Below are 18,002 nucleotides of genomic sequence, written 5' to 3'. Positions count from 1 at the left end.
AGAGACTCTCCAGTGGTCCAATAGGCAAAGAAGAAAGTAGATGGAGCAATCGATGAGATTGGGCTTGCCTGTGACCAGCCTTGAAAGGCAGGCCCCAAAAAAGAAAAAAAAATGAACTTAATCCTTTAGGCAGAGTAATGAGTCATCAGAGGTTTTGTAAGGAAGGGAGTAACATGATCAGAGCTGTGTTTAAGGAAGATTAATTAAAAATAATGTATGGTGTGTTTAATTCATAGCTAGCCCTGGGCTTTGGAGGAGACAGGAGATGAACAATACAGGGCTTCAGTGAACAGGCAATTCGGAAAATAATGGCCAATAAACATATGAAAAGATGTTCAACCCCACTAGAATGCAAAGAAATGCAAATGAAGCAACAAGGAGATACCATATTTTGCCGATCAAATTAACTGGGATTAAAAATGATAACCCTCGATGCTGTGGAGGGTATTGTGAGGCAGGTCCTTAGCTCACTGTAGGATGGGGTGAGGGGGTGGCTGCAGCAAATCACTGAGGTCTTTGGAAGGACAGTTTGACAAGAGATACAAAAAGCCTTTTTTTTTTTAAAGGGCACATTGTGTGACCCACAAATCCCACTTCTAGGTATTTGTCCTAAAGAAATCATTGTGGATGGGAGAAGAAAAATGTAAGGGGCCTCATATATCATCGTGTTTCCCCCTACCCCATCCCCTTCTCGTTGTTAGTTATGAAAGCAAATAACTGCATCTCAAAGGCATTGGAGGGGGGAGTGCTCAAACTGTGTGACCGGAGACCCAAGAGACTGGACATTAACATTTCTGCATCCTCAAAGGCGTTAGGCTAGAGATGGAAGGGTATTTCTTTTTAAACCTGCCCTAGTATGTTGACTAGATCTCTAAGCAGAGCTGGTGAAATTTGTCCTCAGGGCAGGCGAAGCCTTTGTTTGGGTAGACAAGCAGGCAGGCCTCAAGTACCTATTCTTTGTCTGCTAGAGGTCCCGACTCCATATGCAGATGCTGTACCCCATGATGTTAAGCATTCTGTTTAATAATGTAAAAGGCTGTCTTCCTGGTGGGCCAGGAAGCATCTCCCCAGACTCTCTTGTGATGTTAAATGATTTTCAGCTTGCTTTGGCCAGGCTTTGCATCAGTGTAGGGCAGGTGGGGGGAGGGAAAGAGAGGGCGGCGCATTGGTGACAGTCTTGGCATGAGAATAGAAACGACAGGAGAAAAGAGCCCTGGGTTTATGGAGTGTAGGTTCCCAGCAGTGAAGCGGCACTCTGGATTAAAGACCGTGACCGCCAGCAGCGAACCCTGAGAAAGGGCAGGGGACTCTCAGAGCCTAAGAAGTCACTGGCAATTGTCCTTCTCCATATCAATAGTACCCCGTAGGAAGTGACTGTACCTGAGTGGACTTTAGGTGGTCTGTGGAAGATAACAAAATTCAAACTTCATTCTCAGAGGAAGCAGAGGTTAACAAAAACAAGGGAAGAGTGCTGATAGATCTACAGCAGAGGACAACCAAAATGTTTACTACAGCAAGTCAGGGAGGTCATTTCCAAAAAAAAAAAATACTGTTGGGGAAATGGGCAGATGTGCTAGCTAAGCTGTTAGCTATGTGAGATACCACCACTGGGGAACTGGCAGAAATTCCAATGAAGAGTAGAGGTGATTAAAAGACCAGAAGTAGAATATAGTCCCCTTCATCAGGAGAATTTTTTACCCCAGAGAAAGCTCTGGATTTGTTGTGGACATCCAGGTGGCCTCTTGGACTTGGGGATCCAGGGACAAGGCTTACTTAGCCCCTACCTACAGCCACCCAGAGAGCCCTCCCTGTGCCACACTGGTGCTATCGAGCCTTGAGACAATAGTGAAGCCATACATATACACTAAAATGATTTCAGGGCAGTTGTTATATCCCCTTGCCTGGCTAAGCTATGGCCTCCCAGACTTCAGAGGACATAATATTTTTGAGTGGTGATAGCTGTAGTGTGGGGGGAATGGAGGCCACTCAAGGCCCTGAGGCAATGGAGGCAAAGAAGGTGAGTCTGCCAAGAAATCTCAAGAGTTCACCAACATCGAGGCCATCTAGCTGTATAGATTTTGATCCTGGGGTGAACTCTCTCTCCTGGTTTGGTAGTCCTCATCTCTCTCTCTGACAGCAATAGACACAGGCTCTTACGGTCTTGGAAAATAGCAGAGATAAACAGTAAAGTGACAGCCATATTTGAGCACTGGCAACTCCACCTAAGCTTTACTGGCCATTTGATAAAAGGTCTATATATGTCATCTAAAAGAGCTGCTCTCTTGCCAGGTATGGTGGCTCACGCCTGTAATCCTACCTATTCTAGAGGCTGAGGATATTCTAGAGGCTGAGGATCACGGTTCAAAGTGAGCCCCAGCACTAATCTCGTGAGACTCTTATCTCCAGTTATCCACCAGAAAACGGGAAGTGGCGCTGTGGCTCAAGAGGTAAGGCAATAGCCTTGAGCTGAAGAGCTCAATACCCAGGCTGAATTCAAGTCCCTCAAACGATCAAAAAAAGAAAAAAAGAGCTGCTCTCAATTTTATCAAACTCTGTGTGTGTGTGTGTGTGTGTGTGTGTGTGTGTGTGTGTGTGTGTGTGTGTGTATGCCTGTATTGGGTCTTGAACTCAAGGCCTAGGCTCTGTCCGTTATTAGCTTTTTCTGCTCAAGGCTGAGATCAGACATGGTCAGGGGACTATTGTCCCAGACATGGACCTCATTTTTCTGATATCATTTAATATGACTTTGCAGCTGTGTGCCCCTGATTAGGTTTGCAAAGATCATGGGTGGCAGTAATTTCATTGGTAAGTTTACCGGTAATAATGTTTTATCTACACAAAGAAGCTGTTTTTCAGTATCAAGGTTTGTGCTTGACAGACTGTCAGCTGGTAGTTGTTTACTTGGTAGGGTCATTCTGTCCCAACATTTGCACTCAGAATGCAACACTGCTCTGTGTGTGTGTGTGTGTGTGTGTGTGTGTGTGTGTGTGTGTGTGTGTGTATGCACGCATGCCAGTCTTGTGGCTTGAACTCAGGGCCTGGGCTCTGTCTTTCAGGTTGCTTTGCTCAAGGCTACTTCCACTTTCAAGTTTTTTGTTTTTTAAGAATAACTGGGAGTGTCATGGATGTTTCTGCTTCGTCTGCCTTTGAAATGTGATCCTGAGATATCAACCTCTTGACTAACTAGGATGACAAGCATGAGGTAACAGTATCCAACTAGCACTACTATTTAATACAATGGAGTCACTCGGGGCAAAACTCAGCCTAAATGCTATACAATGTAGAGTGATTGGAGCAGGGTGCAGCCTGATCTGCATGTTGTCGAAGACTTGGAAATGTTCAGATCCTAAAATGTATATTATATCCAGCCTGATAGTTATATAGTCATTCTGGATTCTGATTTGAAAGCATTTCAGATGACCTGGAGGGATGTAAAGAGATACGGTAAGGCTTAAAAGGGGAATACAAAGCTGTAACTTTGCAGTGTAAATTTTACAAGCTTCCAGTGGGGGGAAAAACACTGGAAGGAAATTCATCAAAATGGCATCCATGAATGTTACCCAGGAGGTAATCAAGAAGAAGTCCATGAAACAACCATCTTTTTCTTTTGGTGCCAGTACTGGGGCTTGAACTCAAGACCAGGGTGCTTTCCCTTAGCTGCTTTATTCTAGGCTGGTGCTCTACTACTTGAACAACAGCTCCACTTTCAGCTTTTTGCTGATTAATTGGAGATAAAATTCCCCAAAGTCTTTCCTGTCCAGGCTGGCTTTGTACCACAATCCTTAATATTTCAGCCTTCTGTGTAGTTAGGGTTATAAGCATGAGCCACAGGCTCCTGGCAAAACAACCATCTTTACATCAGAAATTGTTATGGCTCCTTTGTATTTATATGTAAAAGTCCTAATCCAAGCCTGATTATGCTGAGATGAGGCCTTGGAAAGGGACTGCTTGCCTAACTTGCACGATGACCCTGGTTCAATTCTTTGGTACCACATACACAGAAAAAAAAAGCCAGACATGGTGCTGTGGCTCAAGTGGTAGAGCTTTAGCCTTGAGAAAGCCCAAGGATAGTGCCCAGGCCCTGAGTTCAAACCCCAGGACTGGAAAAAAATAAAGAAAAAAGAAGTAACTGAGGTGCTGGTATTGTGACTGAAACTCAGGGCCTTGGTGCTATTCCTTAGTTTTTACACTCAAGGCTGGTGCTCTACCATGTGAGCCACAGCTTCACTTCTGGTTTTTGGAGATTAATTGAAGATAAAAGTCTGATAGACTTTTCTGCAAGGTCTGACTTCAAACCCCTGTCTTTAGTGCCTAGGATGGCTTTGAACTGTGGTCCTCAGATCTCAGCATGCTGAGTAGCTAGTATTACAGGCATGAGCCACCTCACCAGCAGGTACGAGGATCTTAACAGACTTGATGATAAATTGGATGTCAGAGAGGGAGGGAACAATTTGAGGAGAAATGGTCAGGAACCTATCTGAAAAGCCTTGGACCAGTGGGTGGAGCAGGCGGTCTGGAGAATGAGAATGCCTGTCTCCAGGCTCAGCTGTGACATAATTATATCAAGGGCAGTGCAGAAATGTAGCACACACACTCTTGGAGCTTTGGTAGCAGCTAGGAAGGGGAGATTTTTCCCATTGCTACTGAGAACAGGTTGGAAAATGACTCCTATTGGCTGGCTTCCCTGAGTGGGATGGTCCCAGCTACTCTAAAGGCTGAAGTGGGAGGAGTTAAAGAACAATTTGTTACAGAAGAAGAGCTTGCCTCAAAAATAGAAAGCCTAGGGCTGGGAGTTTGGCCTAGTGCTAGAGTGCTTGCCTAGCATGCATGAAGACCAGGATTCAATTCCTCTGTACCACATATATACAAAAAGCTGGAAATGGTGCCTCGGCTCAAGTGGTAGAGCGCTAACCTTGAGAAAGCCCAAGGACGGTGCTCAGTCTCTGAGTTCAAGCCCCATAACTGGCAAAAAACAAAACAAAACAAAAATAGAAAGCCTACATGATTGGCTGGCTTAAACCACATGTTTTCCCTCTTAGTGAAACAAACTGAGTCTATTATTCATAGAAGGCAAAGGAGTCCTGAAAGGATCGACTAATACAGCTTCTCTGTACTCTTGACTATCTGAATGAAGGTTAACTCTCAGTGTGGTTTTGAACCACATCAATGTGTGGCCTCAGAGTAAGAAGCTCAAGCCATCACCAGGGCCATTTGCTGGCCTCCAAATTGCCTGTCACCCTTTCATCTTCTCCAAGACCACTTCCCAAGGTCAAGTGTTCCTTGTCTGGCCCTTCTGCAGCATATTCCCCCCTACTTGCTCATGTTCCTGGGGGAGGTCAGGGACTCTGCACATTACAATGTGGTTTTGCATCCTGTGTGATGAGGAAGGTGGCCTCTTTTATAATAATCTAAAAACTGCAGTCTTTGGGAGAAGCACAACTGGTAGATGGTAGAGTTATGTTGTCACTTGGAGGTGCGGTATTCAAATCAGTGGGAAGAAGGTCCTGATTAAAGGTCAGCAGCACTCCATTGTAATTTCAGTTTAGAACCTGGCCTCACCACATGGTCTTGATAACCCTTTTGGCTCTGCGCCTCTCAATAACCTGGGAGATTTGGGTTACAATGGTCCCGAGAGCTACCCCAGCTACAGTGGTCTATCAGTGGTCATCTAGTACACTCCTGCCAGCTCTTACCCTCCATCGCCCTCTGCTTGGCACTTGGGATCTGTCCCTCTCTGGGAGAACAAATGACACTGGATAGCAAGGGCAGAGAAAAGGTGACAGCTCTGGCTAGGCCCCAGTAGAGGCTGAATAGTTAGAGGACTCATTAGATGTTAATGAACTGCAATTGAGCATATTGATTACCTTTCAAATCATTTCGTCCTAATTCAGTCCTCCAGGGTCAACAGGCCCCTGTCTTCCCTGGGCTTTCTGCCCACCCTCTATCTAAGCAGTTGCAAATTTTATGGAAGGGCTGCTAGACCCATGGGGCACAGGATAGGAGAGGAAAGTTTGAGGTGTGAACCCCCATCTGTGTCTTACTGCACCTCAACTTGTGCTTGTACAATCAAGGTTTGTCATATGAGCATGCCACCAGTGCAGTCCATACGGCTTCCTGCTTGGTTTAGCGCTCTGCTGCTCCTGCTTTGAAATTCTTAATCATTTTTTTTGTCAAGAAGCCCCACATTTTTATTTGGCACTGAGCCCTGCAAATTATGTAGCACATAGTCACAGGCTACACTGTCATCTATGTGAATGGCACCCACTAGAGCATGCAAATGGCAGCCCTGGCTGGCAGAGCCTCTCAAACCCATAGAATTTAGTCCCTGGATTGAAGCCCAGATACAAGACTACACTTGTGCAAAGTCATACAGCTCAGTCAGCCAGTGGTAGTGTGGTGACTAGAACTTAGACCACCCTTCACTTTTCTTTCCTGCTGATTTGCCGTACAAATTAAGATCCTCTAAGCTCCTCTAGACCCAACCCTTGAATTAGACCATTCCTACCTTTTACTTGTCTGGAGGCTTTTTAGCCTCCCTCCACTGCTTCCATTGGATGAAACTGGCTTTCTTTTCTTCCTTTCCTTTCCTTCTTAATTTCCTTTAGTGTGTGTGTGTGTGTGTGTGTGTGTGTGTGTGTGTGTGTGTGTGTGTGTGTGCGAGTTGCTACTGGGATATGAAATCAGGACCTGAGTGACCTCTGTCCCTTATCTCCCTCCCTCCTCAAGGTGGGATTCTCTACTGCTTGAGCCATAGTTTCACTTCTGGACTTTTGCTAGTTAATTGGAAATAAAAATCTCACCAAGCTTACTGCTCCGACTGGCTTTCAACTGTGATCCTCAGATCTCAGCTTCCTGAGTAGCTAGGATTACGGGCATGAGCCACCCTTGCAGGGCTACTTAGGTGGCTCTTAGGAAGAGGTCATCTGTTTCCTGTCCTCTCTGGCTGCGGAAGAATCTATGGGCTAGAGTCACAAAAGCAGAATTGAAGGTTGCACACCTGGAAGATTGCCTGACTCTGAAGCATGGGACACATGTAAATAGGGGCTTATCAAATGCACTCTAGCCCTGGGTGGCAACTTTTCTGCATGTTAGAGAATTCTGGGAAGCAATTGCATATGCCTGCATTCAGGTTTTCTCCCTAGAGATTTGGATTTATTACTTTGGGAAGGAGCCTGGGCATGAGCATTTTAGATATTTCCCCAGGAGTTGCTTGTAATGTGTGACTGAGGCTGCAAGCTGTTAATCTAGAGCAGAACTTCCCAGACTAATGTGAAAACAAATCACCCTGGGGGATCTTGTTCCAGTAAGAATCCCATCCTCATCCTGATCTTGAGCATTTGAGCTGCGGTAAGGCCTTGAGATTCTGCATTCCTGAGAAGCTGGGGGAGGAGCTTGTCCTTGTTGCCAATGGGAACAAGCTTTCAACGCTATCTTTATGACAATGGGAAGCCCTCTGAGAAAGCTGTAGCTGAAGGCTGAGATTGAAAATATGGAAGGGAGTCTCAAGGTTTAAGGAAAAATTCCAAAACCTCCTAGGAAATGGAAGACCCCAGGCCCAGCATTAGGGATAGCAGCCAGTGGCACACCTATAATCCTAGCTACTCAGAAGGCTGAGATCTGAGGATCCTGGTTCAAAGCCAGTCCAAGTAGGAATACCTCCAATTAACCAGCCTCTCCAATTAACCAGCAAAAAGCCAGAAGTAGAGTTGTGGCTCAAGTAAGTAATAGGTAGCTAGCCTTGAATTAAAACAACAACAACAACTAAAGGACAGCACCAAGGCCCTGGCATGTGCGAGTGCCACACACACACACACACACTTAGCCTTAGGCGTGGGCCTGGGACCATAGTACTAGCTAAAACAAGAGTGCACTCTTGAACAGCACAGGAAGCTCTGGAAGCCAGTTCTTTGGAGACAGGAATTTACATCTAGAAGCCAAATCTTACCACTCCTGACATCCTTTGCCACCAAGTGAAAGAGCTTAGACACATACGAGATACTCTCCAGCCATGGGTCACAGCACTGGGGTTGCCAGCCTTCCACTTCCCTGAGAGGTGCCTACTATCTCCCTCATATCCCACAACCTGCCTGCCACGTCTGGCTTACTGTGGTGATGGGAGGCAGAGAGCCCAGATGTCCCCTGCTTTGCTCCCTCGGGCTGTCACTTCTCTGGGGTCTAATTAAGCCAATGCATTGTCCCTGAGCAATGCAAGCGGGTGTCCCTGGCACTTCTCAACTCCACACTCCATCTCTTCATCAGCTGTCGCCAGCCAGCCCACATAATGTGGAGATTTCATGCTCAATATTCTTGATGAAAGTTTAACATCAAAACCTCAGCAGGGTGGACAAAGGGAGATGAAGTGAAGCTCTAGCTGAAGGAGTTGTCTTTTCAGTGTGCAGAATCCAAAGCTGCCTTCTGTCCTTATCATCTTTGTTAGGGGTGCTGTTTGTTTGTTTCCATGCATCCAGGTAGGAATAAGAAGTTTTGCTTTACATTTATGCATACATATGTGTGCGTGTGTGTACATATACTTTGTGTCTTGTGGATAGCAATCACTGCCTCTTGTTAGAGTAAATATTGATTGGATGTGTGGGGAGAAGCCAGCACTTTTCATCTTCTGCCTGCTGCTCTGTGCCCATGGCACTGCACCCACATTGGCACCGAGAAGGAAGATGGCCTTGTTGTTCACACACCTGTTCTGTCACTCGACTCTCTCCTGTAACAACACTCAGGCTATTAATGTCAATGAGGAATTGGCTTTCTCTCTGGATTTTACTTTTTTTTTTTTGGTGGTGCTAGAGAAGAAGAATACATTTCTGGTTTGACAGCCCTGGGCTATTTACCACCCACATAGTTCAGACAAAGGATGCACATAATCAGTCACTTGTTGATTCTTTATTCATTTAGCTATTCTGTCCTCCAACATTTGTCTTTTATCTACTATGGGATAGGCCTGGGGCTTGAACTCATGAAAGGCAAAGCTTTACAGGATATGGCCAAGGGCAAATGATCATGTAATTGTGTAATTACCATGGTAAGAGGCAGGCAGAAGAGCTATGTGAGTAGTCCAGCCCCAGGTAAGGAATCTGTGGGCTTCCTGGAGGAGGAAATATTCATCCTGGATTCTAGAGCTGGAGCCAGACTAGTGTTAATGAATTTCAGCTAATGTCACTGCATTTCAGCTAAACTCCTTCAATAGTAGACAATCTGAATTCTGAGGAAATGCTTGGTCCTTTGAGGAAAAAGGGACCCAAAACATTAATCATTTGTGCTTTGAATACCTTCCCTGCCACTAACCTACAGGGATTAGACCTTACCCTTACACCTAACCCCACCTAACTGGACTCTATCTTTTTCTCTTCCTTCCTTTGTTCCCCCCTCCTTTTTTTTGGTGGGAGCTAGGGCTTGAACTCGGGGACACCTGCTCTCATGTGGCTTCTTCTTTTTTTTTTTTGCCAGTCTTGGGACTACAACTCAGGGCCTGAGCACTGTTCTTGGGCTTTCTCAAGGCTAGCACTCTTCCACTTGAGTCACACCACCACTTCCCACTTTGTCTATTTATGTGATACTGAGGAATCGAATCTGGGTCCTTTTGCATGCTAGACAAGCACTCTACCACTAGGCCAAACTTCCGGCCCCTCATGTGGCTTCTTTGCTCAAGGCTGTGTGATGCTTTACCACATGATACATAACTCCACTTTCCACATTTCAGTAGTTAATTGGAGATAAGAATCTTATAGACTTTTCTACCTGGGCTAACTTTGAGCCACAATCCTCATACCTTAGCCTCCCAAGTAGTTAGGATTACAGACATGAGCCACCAGCATCCAGCTAGACTCCACCTTTTAAAATTTTTGTTTCAGGCCGGGAGTTTTGCCTAGTGGTTAAAGTGCTTGCCTAGCATGCATGAAGACCCGGGTTCGATTCCTCGGTACCACATACATAGAAAAAAGCCGGAAGTGGTGCTGAGGCTCAAGTGGTAGAGCACTAGCCTTGAGACAGTGCAAGGACAGTGCTCAGGCCGTGAGCTCAAGCCCAGGACTGGCAAAAAAAAATTTGTTTCATTGTGCTAGAACTTGGACTTAGGTTCTTAAGCTTGCTAGGCAAATGCTCTACTACTTGAGCCACACCTCCAGTCTCTTTTGCTTTGTTTGCCAGTCCTGGGGCTTGAACTCAGAATCTGAGCATTGTCCTTGGGCTTTCTTAAGGCTAGATCTCTGCCACTTGAGCCACAGGACCACTTGCAGCTTTTTCTATGTATGTGATACTAAGGAATCCAACCCGTGTCCTTGTGCATGCTAGGTAAGCACTCTACCACTAGGCCAAACTCCTGGCCCTCTTTTTTTTTCTATTTTTCAAATAGAGTCTCATATTTCTGCCCAGGTTGGCCTGGACCATAATCTTACTAGATTTGCTTCCTACATAGTTGGGATGCCAGGAGCAAGCTACCACGCTCAGCTTTCTATTGGATGAGATTCTCATCAATGACCATTCTGCTTTGAGCTATTCTTAAATGACAGTCCACCCAATCTCAGCCTCATGAGTAACTATGATTGCATTTGTTAGCCACCATTCTCTATTTCCATCTGTAATAATATGAACCATCAGAACAAAGTACAGTGGCTTAGCCTGCCTTTAATTCCAATACTTCGGTAGGAAGATGGTAAAGGGAGTCCAGAATGTCAACACTAGACTCTTGAAAAACTAAACATGGATCATACAGGCCAAAATAACAAGCTTTTTCACATACCCAATAGTAAAAAACCCTGGCAAGAATCCACAAAGTAGGTATAGAAGAGAGACTGTACTATACAGGGCAGTGTGTTCAGAGTGGGGCCTCTGGACTCAGACCTCAGAGTCTGAAGCTTCACTCTCTTTTAGGAGCTGGGGGACATTAAACAAACTATTTAGCCTTTACTATCCTCACTGTAACATGGAATTGATAAAGTGGCACATGGTGGCTCATCCCTCTAATCCTAGTTATTTGGGTGGCAAAAGTTGAGAAGATACAATTCTCCAGGGCAGCCTGAGCAAAAGGTTAGAGAGAACCCACTTCAACCACACCAAAGAAGGCTAGGCATGGTGATGTGGGTCTGTCATTTGAGCTATATGGAAGAAGCTCAAGTGATAGTGTGTCTGCCTAGCAAACATGAGGGGCTGCCTTCAAATCTCAATCACTCTATTGATTAAAAAGTAAATGAAATCATAGTGGAGATAATAATAGTACTGATGTCAATGAAGGTAGAAGGAAAATAATGTAAGAAGCTGGTGGGCAAATAGTAAGTTCTTCCAGGTCATTGCTATTAATGGTTGAAGACAGAGTTACTGCCTAGGAAGGGCATAATTTGAAAGCTGCTAGAAAGAATAAGGGTGCAAAGCACTGCTAGCAAGCAGTGCTAGGCTTAGCAAAGTGGTAACAGGGAGGGCTCCCTTTCTCTTGCCCGACAGGTCTATGGAAGCAAGGTGCTAGAGTTCAGTGCAGAGCTGTTAAATAAAGTGGCAGAGGGGAAAGCAGGGGCGAGGGAAGGGCTCATGATCAGCATTGCAGGAAGAGAAAGGAAGACATTGCTTTGGTATTTACCACCTATTATGTGTTCTCCTTTCCCCACTAGAAACAAAGCCCTGGATTTACTTACTCCTGACTGCTATGCCTAGTAAAACTCTCCCTTCCCCAGTCTCTCTTATAACTAGAGGTGACCATGTAATCAAATTCTGACCAATGATATCAAAGAGAAAAAGTCATAGAAGACTTGTGGTGGGGTAACTTCTTATAAAGGAAGCTGACTTAGCTAGGCTGTATAGCTAGCAAACCTTCCTCTTTTCTGCTGTTTAGCATGGTGATGTGACAAGTGGAATTCTAGCAGCCATTTTGAGCCCTAATGGAGCTTGAAAATGAAGCTGGTTGTTAGGATGGAAGAGACAAATGATGAAAAGAAGAGGCCTTGATGACTTAACTGTGTGACTGTTCCTGCTTCTTTCCAGGCTTCTAGTACATTTGCTGATATATCCTTGTGTATTTAAGCTAGATTTTTTTTATTTGAGCTCTGTTTCTTTGCACTGAATTCAATTTTTATTTGACTCAGAAAAATTCCCAGGGAAGAAATCCTTTGCATGGTCTCTGAGGAAGCATCCAGTTGAAGGTGTGGAGGGTTAAACTGTGTGACACATGATGAATTTGGCAAGGGTAACCAAGTAGAAGGCAGACAGACACTCAGTGGACTCCCTGGGGGCTCAGCTATACTAGACTACTGGCCAAATCTTCCATGCCTTAGCTCCATGATGTCGTCTCCTGGATTCTTCTTCAATAACTCTTGGAATCAGCTATTTTAACTTTTGTCTTTTTATTTTGCCAGTACTAGGGTTTGAACTCAGACCTTTACATTCTCCCTTTTTTTTATTTTTTCTTTCCTCAAACGTGCTGGCTCTACCATGTAAGCCACAGCTCTACTTCCATCTTTTTGCTGGTTAATTGGAGATAGAGTATCACCAATTTTCTTGCCCTGTCTGGCTTCCAACAATAATCCTCAGATCTCAGCCTCCTGAGTAGCTACAGATATGAGTGAGCTACAGGTTTAATTCTTCACTCAGTGTTTCTTTTGTACTGCTTCTAGGGCTTGAATTAAAGGTCTGCGCACTGTTCCTGAGTTTCTATTACTCAGTGAAAGCACTCTATCACCTGGAACCACAGCTCCACTTCTAGCTTCTTTGATAGTTTATTGGAGATAAGAGTTTCACAGACTTTCCTTCTCTGGGCTGGCTTTGAGCCACAATGCTTAGATCTCAACCTCCTGAGTCGCTTGAATTATAGGCATGAGCCCCTGTGCCTGGCTCACTTTATATTTTTTGGTGGTACAAGGGGTTTCAACTCAGGTGCTCACTCTTGCTAGGCTGGCACGATAACGCTGAGCCATATCTCTAGCCCTCATTTTTTTGTTGTTGTTTTAGTGACTCAAAGTTAATGCTATTTTCTGGTAACCATGTGCCGTGATCACCTTTTTGCAAATGAGGAAACTGAGGATTAGGAAGTTCTACTGTGCTTCCCTAGGTTACACAGCTAGAAATGCTTATGCTGAGACTGGAATTCAGGTTGGTGGAAGTCCATTTTTTTCTATTACTGGTTCTCAAGCTTTTGCAGGCAATGGAATGACTTGGAGTTCATTTAAAACCCAGCCTTCTGGATCTTACTCAAGAGTTCCTGATTCTGGGGCTGGGTTAGAGCCAAGAGCTTGTCTTTCTAATAAGATGTGGGGTGGGAGGGGTGGCTATACTGCAGGTCTTTGGATCTACTTGCAAAACTACAGGGGTTGCAGAATTAGCTGAGGACAGGGGTCTCTCTGTAGCAGATGTGACTGTGCAGAGACACTGAGAGTGCCGGGGGGTGGGGCTTTGTCTGGAGGTGTGCTGAGTTCCCTCATCTACTGTCTACCATGCCAAGATGGGTGGCACTTTAGCTGAGTTCCAGGCTAGGCAAAAATGCTGAGAATTTTTTTTCATAGCATCCTGCCGCTAGGCTCCAGCAACAATGCAAACAGATATCACCCTCACTCCCTGGGCTTCATTTTTTCGGTTTCTTGGCTCCCAGCCCCAAGAAGGGCTAATGCTGGTCCATTGCAAGGGAGAGGCAGGAGGAAGAACATTTTTGGAGGCCAGGAATTGATCTCCATCTCCCTGCAAAGCTCCAACCAGATGTGAGAGATTCCATAAACCCCCCAGAGGTTGCTTGAGCTGAAGACTGTAGTGTAAATACTTTTCCTTCACATTCATGTGGGTAGTTTTTGAGTTTGAAATGCGTGTGTCTTTGTAACAGTTCCCTGTTGGTGTGTTGGTCTCAGACTACAAATTCCTAGAGGGTAAGAGATGGATGTAAAGAGATGGGGATGATTAAAGCGTGGCAGCTGAGGGCCACAGTGTAAGGTGTTAGGAAAAGTAGAGGAAGAAGTCATGGTGGTAGGTCGTGGTGGTGATTTGAGTCATCCAATTCCCTCTGAAACCATTTTCCCTTCTCTTTGTTTCCCTTGCTAGAACCTTCTTTGGGACAAGACCTGTGCTTGCCTCACCTTTGTGTCCTAGCACTTAAGATGACACTCGGTGCATAATCATCAACAAGTGCTTGCTGATGTAACAAGTAAGTACCAGGATGTGGGGTAGGATTAATAACCTGGACTGACTGAAGATTCAAATAAGTGACCTTTGCGGGAAGAAATCTGTATACCCCAAGCTTAGAGCTGGAAGTATCCACGTGAAGTACAGCAATGTTGGGGGATGCCTACAGCGCTCCTTAGAGCTTCTACCCCATTTAGACAGCGGGAGCACAGTGGGGCCCAAGCAGACAGGCAGCAAGTTTGAAGATAGGCTGGTTTGCTGAGCAGGCCTGCTGGGCCCAGACCATTTTCATCCGAATCATCTTTTGTCTGGCTGAACAAAGGACCAAAGAAGGCAGCCAGGCAGGTGGGACATAGCTTGATAAACCAGTGGAAAAAGAATGGAAAGCTGCCACCCTGCTTCTAGCCAGCTGCCCTACTCCAGATTTCCCTTCCTGGCTCAGGCCCTTGTCTCCTCTGAGGCCTCCCACCCTACACAGTGACCCACAGATACATAGAGAATTTCTACCCTGACCGGCCTTGGACTCCCCCCACACCCATACCGTGCTGGCTTTTAGACCTCTTTCCTTCACAAGGTGAAGCTTTGATGAATGCCGCCTTGTCCCACTGCATCCGAGGAAGGCTGCTGCTTGTGGGAGGGGCTTGTTCACATTTGACTCTGGGAGGAGGAGACTAACTTCCCTCCCTTGAAGAAGTGGGGTGGGGATAGGAGAGGGGGCTGCAGCCCAATTCCCAGCAGAACAACAATGAGAGAGAGAGAGAGAGAGAGAGAGAGAGAGAGAGAGAGAGAGAGAGAGAGAGAGAGAGAGAGAGAGAGAGAGAGCGAGCGAGCGAGAGAGAGAGAGAGAGAGAGAGAGAGAGAGAGGGAGCGAGAGAGCACTCTTTCTCATGTACCAGCTGCTGAGTCCCCAGGCCTGGCTCGATCATTTTTCAAATTGCAATAAATTAACATTTTCTGGAGCAGGAAAACCACACGGAGAGGCCTAATTACCAAATTTGGGGATAGCCTCAAGCCCCTCTGAGCCTGCCTCCCCTCTCTACCACCCACTCCTCTGCTGAGGACTGCGAAGGACTGAGCCCCAAGGAACAGTTTCTTCCATTTCACTCACACCTTTCCTGGGTCTGTGGGGAGGGGTGGGGGAGAGGGAGGGAGGGGCCCTCTCCATGTACACAGCCCTTCCTGTCACCTCCTCTGCTGACATTGCCTCCTTCCTCTCTCCCACACCACAGAATGTACCGCAGGGTTTTTCAGTCCCATTTGGCAGAAGGAGAGCTGAGGGAAGAATGGGAAAGCGTGGGAGAGGAGGAGGAGGGGAAGAGAGGTAACGTTGGGCCCCTGAAGTATGAGTTAGAAATCCTGACACCCCCTTCCCCACAACTCTCCAAGCCTAAAACTCAAGTTCATTTTTGCTGAGCTATGACATGTCCAGTGCAGATGGAATTAGGAAACTCTGGGCTCTCTGGGCTCTATGGGAACTCTGTCTCAACAGGGCGGAGGCTTCACTATGCTGAGCTTCCAAGGAAAGACATTCCAGAATTAACTCGGCTAGCTGGCAGCTCCCAAACCTGCTGTATAAAACCAGCTCCCTCCTTCATGCAATACCCAAGGGTTCATTCATTCCTGATGACATGTTTACCATTTGCTGAATGCTTACTATGTGGCCAGCAGTGTGTTCAGGTGATCATCATGTTTTCATGACCGAAGGGAAGGCCTCCGGTCCACATACTTTCTGGGAGCTCAAATTGTACTTTCTTCTCCTCCTCCTACCTCTCTCAGTGAAACCAGATGCCAATCATGGTCTCCCTGTCCTCTTATCCCATCCCTCTCCAGACAAGCTGAGGCCCTGTCACTAGTCGAGGCCTCACTTCCAGCAGTAGAATTGTAGTGCAGGTTGAAATGGGAAGCTGGCTTCAGCTAGAAGAAGATGGAAGGAAGGCAGGTGTTACTGGCATCCACCAATATACACACTGGGCTGGGATAAGTGCTCAGGGGAAGCTGTAACCTTGGCCTTTACCAGAGGACACAAGGTCCACAGGGTGAGTCTAGATGCAGCCCCATCCCGTGATCTTCCTTGACTGTCTCAAAGACAGGGAGGGCTACAGAGTTCACAATCTGGCTCCCGTCTACCTCTGGAACTTATTTCTTTCTCCTTGCTATAGTTCAACCAAATACGCCATCCTTGGTCCCCTGCCTTTCCTGCTGGAAGGTCCCACTCTTAACTCCCACACATGCTCAGTGATTGGGCATTAGGGCCCCACTGACAAAATTTCTTCCAGGAAGCCTCCTGGTCCTTACTGAGGTGACTTTCCTCTTCTCTATCCACAAGGAGAAAGGTCTTCTCCTCTGTTCCACAGCACTTGATCTGATCCTTGCTCAAGGAACAGTCTCTTGGTCCCTGGAGTCCTAATTCTCCAAAAATTTGTTTTGTATCCATCCCAGACCAGGCACTGGCTCTGGGAGGGAGGAACAAGGTGGCATTGAGTTCTGTTTTGGGCACGTGGGTTGCCATTTCTCAGATTCCTAGAGATCGTCTGGTTTGAGGCTCACATGGTAAGGGTAGCTTTGGAGTCAGAAACTCCAATGGCAGGCACTCAGTCATGCCTATAATCCTAAATACTCAAGAGGCTAAGATCTGAGGATTGAGTTTTGAAGTCAGCCCAGGTAGAAAAGTTCATGAGAGTCTTATCTCCAATTAACCAGCAAAAAACTCAAAGTAGAGCTGTGGCTTATGTGGTAGAATACCAGCCTTGAGAAAAAGCTAAGAAACAGTGCCTGGATCCTGAATTGAAGTCCCAGGACCAACACACAACACACACACACACACACACACACACACACACACACACACACACACACTCACCAAATAGTAAACTCTTTGCCTTTCCAGCTATTTCCAGGTGGTTCCCTTGAGTAAGTCACCCTCCCACTCATTCATCAGGAGACTGGATTTTCTTCTACTTTTATTGCTAATCCTGGGGCTTGAACTCAGGGTATGAGCACCATCTTTGGTCTGTCCTCAAGGCCAGCGCTCTACCACTTGAATCACAGCACCACTTGCAGCTTTTTTCAGTGTATGCAGTACTGAGGAATCAAACCCAGACTGCCGTGCACTCTACCACTAGGCTAAACTCCCAGCCCCTTCTTCCACTTTTATAAGGTAATAGTACTAAGGACTACCACCCAGGTCGTGGTCAATATTAAATACAGGACTGAAAGTAACACACATCTTGAAGTGCATGGCACATTTTTGGTGGCCCATAAACATTGGTTCATCACTCTGCCCATTGACAGGGTCTGAAGATGGGGTATGTGGAGGGCTAAATTAATGCTGTGACATGCACGTGGCTGAGGTTCTGAACCATCAGGCTTGGATGCCTACCTCTCCTTCAGACACAGGAGCCCACAAACCCTTGCCCCTCCCTTCCATTCCCAGCCACCCCAGGCCCACAGTTTACGGCTGAAATTCCCAGAAGCTGAGACTTCCAAACAAACCCCCCAAGTTTGGATTTATCCGCCATGCTATTAAAACAGTCATTTTCAGATGCCTAATGTTTCCAACTTCTGCTCTAATCCAGCGGGTAAATATTTACGGAGCCTGACACCATTCCTAGGCCACTTGCTTGGCTGCCAAATATTCATTTCCCTTGCAGCAACACTAGTTTGATATTTTTAGGAGCAGGGGAGGTTGGAGAGGCACTAGTGTGTGTGTGTGTTTGCACGCTTGTGTGCATGCACACAAGTGTGTCTACACACATGTGCCTGCTGGGTTGCTGCATGTGCACAGGAGAGGGAGAGAGGGCAGAGTAGTCCTCCTGTTTCATTCCTGGCTGGGAAGGGACAGGAAGCAGTGGGCCTCAGTACTTCCTTCAGCCAAGATCACTCAGAGGGGAGGAAGGAGA

Source organism: Megascapheus bottae, chromosome X (assembly GCF_031878675.1).
Source record: "Megascapheus bottae isolate mThoBot1 chromosome X, mThoBot2.hap1, whole genome shotgun sequence".
Classification (NCBI taxonomy): domain Eukaryota; kingdom Metazoa; phylum Chordata; class Mammalia; order Rodentia; family Geomyidae; genus Megascapheus; species Megascapheus bottae.
Note: the sequence above shows the minus strand (reverse complement) of the source record.